The following is a 5,729-nucleotide window of genomic DNA, read 5'->3' as shown; positions in this document are numbered from 1 at the left end:
CTTTAAAGAACTTCCCAAAGTTCAGACCCTACCCCGAGGTTGGTTCACGCTCCATTTCACATTAGAGGAATACACCATCATGGCGCTCACTCGATATTAGCACATAGAAATGGCCTTGGTCTTATTGAAGTGATGGAGCCCACTCTTTGATCCTGAAAGAGAGAAAATTGGGGTTGGACCATTATGGGTTAGGCTGCCAGGCCTCCCTCTACACTATTGGTCCGAAGATGTTTTTGTTCATATCGGGAATGCTCTGGGCACATACTTGGACGATGACAAGTCCCACATTAAATCCAAGAACCGAACACGTTCTCACATCCTGGTGCATCTTGATACATGAGAAGGTTTGGAGGAAAAAATATCCCTACAATGGAGGAACTTCACAAGGATTCAAATTTTGGACTATGAGGGTGTCCCCTTCAGGTGTCGCAGATGTCACAAGGTGGGACACCTATACAAGGAATGTCCATTAGTGCGAAAGACTCCGGATCCTCCGATGGGTTCTGAAGGTGTGGCGGGCAATACTTAGCATCTTTCCCTGAGTAGACTCCAACACCTATAGATCCCCCGTCCGGGAAGGAACCTCCATCTCACTGGGTACCTGCCAACGTTCCCTGTCCTCCTTCCCCGCCGATGACCAGATCACGGGCTGCTGCAGAGGCTACTCACACCTCGAGTACTCCTCTTTTTTCGCACTCTGTTATTTCATCATCTTCTGCATGCTCTGCATTGAATCTGCATTATGCATCTGTTCTGGACCAGGATTGCACACAACCTACCATCCCTTGCTCCCTTAGTTCCCACCAACCAGTTTACTCTACTACCCCCCCATCCTTCCCCCATGACTCCCCTACTTCTCCCTCCTCCCCTCACTCTGCTCCCTCTGAGTCGTCCTATCCCTACAACCTCCGACCCCGCCCTCACTCATCAGAGGTTTCCCCTACCCACTCTAGATTGGGATTGACCCCCCTTCTTTCCCTCAAACCCTCTCGCAGTCATAAATCTCATCTTTCCAAAGCCATCCTTAAAGCTGGGGTAGAAGTGGTCTCTGGTAGACAATCATCTCTCGACCGGGTTCTTAGAGCTTTGAACACCCACTCACAGTTTCCCCCATGAAGTGGCTCTCCTTCAATTGCAGGGGCATGGCTAGCTTGCCCAAAAAGCTAGCCCTCAGAAGACTCTTTGAATCTGAACCGCTTGATATCATATTCCTCCAAGAAACCTTGGGTGCGGCGGATCATATCTCCCGAACCCTAGGCTCTTTGAAACCTGGTTGGATCTTCCACTCCCTTGATGTAATCGGGCGATCTGGGGGTTTGGCCCTAGGCTATAACCCTCGTACCATTAACCTGAGGACCACCTGGGGAGGTGTTGGGTTCATTGGTATGGACATTTTCTCTGCAGAACTTGGGATGGACCTTCGAGTAATCAATGTATATGGGCCATGCCAAGGACGAGAGGCCTTTTGGAATAGATTACTCAGCCTATCTATCACTTCCCTGGACAATCTCATCATTGGAGGTGACCTTAATTTCTCCTTAGGGTTTGGAGAATCCTGGGGGACAAATGCACAGGTGGACCTGCTCACTGAATCTATGGAAGTGCTCCTGGAACTTCACCATCTGACGGACATCCCTATGATAAAACCACTTCCTACCTAGAGAAATAGGAGAGTGGGTGAGGCAGCTTTAGCTAGGAGATTGGACAGATTTCTGATCAAGGATTCGCTGCTACAAAAACTATCACTTTACAGATAGTGGGTCGGTTCTGGAGGCATTTCGGACCACTCTCCCATCTATATGGAAATTTCTGGTCCTCTAAGAAAACCCAGGGCACCTTTCAAGTTCAATTCTACCTGGCTAAAGGACCCGGCCTACCTTAAACTAATCATGGATTTCTGGCAGGCCAACCTGCCATCTAGGGGTTGATCCCTGGCAGAAGGATTCTGCTACAATCTCTCTATGCTCAAACGAATCTCCATCCAATGGGCAAAGGAAAAAGCATTGAGGGATGACAATACCCTTGCTACAGTTGAGTCATCTCTGGCCACCCTCCTGGATGACCAGAACAGGGGATTCATATCTGCTGAAGCTAAGTCCCACCTAATTGATCTAGAAAATCAGAGATCCAAAATTCTGAAGGAGAGGGAAGAATCCTGGCGACTTAGAAGTCGAGCGATCTGGCTACAAGCTGGAGATGAGAACACTAAGTTCTTTCAAAATTTTACTAAGGGAAGGAAAGTCTCCAATACTATCTGGAATATGCCCATGGAAGATGGCAGTATGGCATCCACCTTCAGCCAGCTCTCACAGCAGGGGAATTCACACTTTCGACACCTCTACAAGGCTCCTCCAGGAGTCAATCTGGCTGAAATTGTTAGAATTGCAGGACACTTCCCTAGATTCATGGATATGGATACAACAGAAGAGCTTACAGCACCTGTCACACAAGAGGAATTAGAAGGGACTCTGAAATGGTTCAAAAAAGATCGAAGCCCAAGCCCGGATGGCTGGACAATCGAATTCTATCTTTCTTTTTTCGAGCTCATTGGTCAAGATCTGCTAAAGGTGGTTGAAGAATGCAGGACCACTGGACGAATGTATGAGGCCATCAACGCCACCTTTATTGCCCTGATCCCTAAATCTGACTCCCCTGCATCTTTCAATGATTTTCGTCCCATTTCCCTCTGCAACTGCTTATACAAAATCATTGCCAAGATCCTTGCTAATAGGCTTCATCCCATCCTATCCCACCATATCTCCCCTGAGCAATTTGCTTTCCTTCAGAACTGAAAAATCCATGAAGCCATTGGCACGACACAAGAAGCCCTCCATTCCATCAAAATCAAAAAGTTGAAAGGGGCTATCCTTAAAATTGATCTAGCAAAGGCTTTTGACAGGGTCAGCTGGCTCTATATCAAAATGATCCTCATCCACCTGGGCTTCCCCTCTCCCTTCACTGATTGGGTCATGTGCTGCATTACCTCGACATCTTTCAGTGTCCTCATAAATGGCTCTGCATCACATTCTTTTCATGCTGAGTGTGGCCTTAGACAAGGCTGCCCTCTCTCCCCGCTTCTTTTCCTGATAGTAATGGAAGGACTCAGCAGGCTCATTGCATCAGCAAAGAGGGATGGCAGACTACAAGGGTTGAAAATGAGTGATCATTGCTATCTCACTCATCTCTTATTTGTTGATGATGTCCTTATTTTCCTTGATGGTAGCATTCGGGACTCATCTACCTTTTTCGACATTCTCTCACACTTTGCCCTTGCCACTGGTATGGAAGCTAATCATTCCAAATCTACTATCACTCTCTCCCACACTCCCCCCAGGAAGCCAAATCTGCCCTACAACTTTTCCCCTTCCATCATCATCTTCTGGAGAATGGCCTCAAATACCTGGGGTTCTGGATCAAACCCCACTGTTACAGGATCACAGACTGGATTTGGCTTGTGATCAAAATAGAGAAGCGCTTGACAAATTGGAACCATAGATTCCTATCTAGAGCCAGTCGTCTTGTCCTCATAAAATCTGTCTTGGAGGCTACTCCTGTGTACTGGATGTCGTTGGCCTGGATCCCTCGAGGAATACTTGCTTGCATCCAGAAGATATGCTGCAGATTCCTTTGGAATGGTCAAAAAGAGGGAAACCTTTTTCTTGGGTAGGCTAGAAAAATATAGCCCTCCCAAAGAAATGGGGTGGATGGGGGCTAAAAGACCTCGCTGTCTTTACACAAGCCTTAGCAGCCAAGATGGGATGGATACTTCTCACATCACAGAATCTTTGGATGACTATTATTTACCACAAGTACATTTGGCCTCATCAGCTCATGGACTAGATCCGTATGCCAACCTGGCCCCACACAAGGATATCTATAGTTTGGAAGGCCATCTTGCATACATTTCCTTTCATCAGATCGGGCCTTGCATGGAGAATAAATGATGGCAACCAGGCCGTATTGGCATGGACCCGTGGACTGGTGGGGGAAACATGTATCAGCTACCTCCAGACCTCATCCACTATTTGCATCAAAGGCACATCATGGTGATTGCACAACTTGCTGACATGGAACACAACTCTATATATGAGCAGGCTTGGTTAACGGCTCGTAACCTGGGTATTCCCAATCAATGGCAGCAGTCCTAGGATGGATACATCAATGCTCTGAACGAAGCTCATGTTCGCATAAAGGAGGGCCCTAATGAGCTCATATGGACCCCAGCAGAGCATGGAAAATACTCTCCCAAAGTTGGCTACCCTTCTCTACTCACTGCCCACAAACTAGATGCTCTACGGGACTGGTGGTGAAAAATATGGAAGCTTAAAGCACCTCCACGCACTCGGCTCTTTATGTGGAATGTGCTCAACAATAAGACACCCACGAGAGAAAACCTCATGCGCAGATCACTCTATGGGCCACACTGGTGTGTTCTTTGTAAACAGGAAGAGGAAACCAATGAGCACATGTTTCTTCACTGCCCAATGACTGTACATCTATGGCAACAAATATTACATCTGCTTTCCAAATAGGGCAGGTGGCATGGACCCTTGATTATTAGTGCATGGAATTCCTGGACTATTGATTTCCATGACTCAAAATCCTTATGCCTTCCCCTCCTTATTAGTTGGTCAATCTAGCTGACCCGCAACAATATCATTTTCAAAGGAGCTGAGGCATGGTGGCCACATATCACAGCAAAGATCATGGCAACGTTCCATGAAATACCGGAGGATCCCCAATCTACTCCACGGTGCTCACACTCCCCTGGATCGATTGATCAAACCTTTCCATGGGCATATTTCAATGGTGTTGCCTAAGCACAGGGATGTGGGGGGAGATTATCTTATACCTAGCTGAGCAACACCTATACAAACTACAATTAGGATTGGGAGAGGGAACAAACAACTTTTTTGAACTGATCACTCTCAGACACCTCATGCATTTTGCATTGGCACACTCATGCACAAAATTACAGATCTTCGGGGACTCCAAAATCATTATAAATTGGTTCAACAACATCAATCACTATCATGCACATTCTCTTAGAAATATATTGGATGAAGTTATGATCTACAAAGCGCAATTTAACTTTATCTCCTGCCAACACATTTACAGGGAACATAACGAGGGTGCTGACAAGCTTTCCAAGGAGGCCACGACACTACCCCGAGGCCTGTGGATGATCCAGGAGCATAATGGCGCTGAATAGTACCAATACTACCATCAACCCTACATCGACAGAGCATATCCAAGGGTGGATAGGCCCTAAACATTTTGGAAACTTTCCAGCTGATACATAGTATCATTTCATGTATATATTTATGTTTTTACTTTATCTATGCATACCAGACTTGATGAACACCCTGCGAGGTGAATATGTATAGTTTTTTGGGAATGGCTTCGGCCATAACTTATATTTTTGACAGCTATCTAGACTTGGCCATGGGCCAACAGTTTTTGCATATGCCATGGGCATCTACCATATGTAATTTTTCAAATTAATGAAAGATTACGATTTTTCCCCTGGGAAAAAGAAAAGAAAAGAAATCTCTCTCTCTCTCTCTCTCTCTCTCTCTCTCTCTCTCTCTCTCTCTCTCTCTCTCTCTCTCGATATATATATATATATATATATATATATATATATAGATATATATATATTTATAGCGTGGTAGTAATTATGTGTAATTTCAAACAATTAGGTAAGTACCAAGTTAAATATATGAATG

This window comes from Pinus tabuliformis, chromosome 2_1 (assembly GCF_031772625.1).
Source record: "Pinus tabuliformis cultivar Carrire ecotype Pingquan chromosome 2_1, CPIR1, whole genome shotgun sequence".
Classification (NCBI taxonomy): Eukaryota; Viridiplantae; Streptophyta; class Pinopsida; order Pinales; family Pinaceae; genus Pinus; species Pinus tabuliformis.
This window is presented reverse-complemented; position numbering follows the sequence as displayed.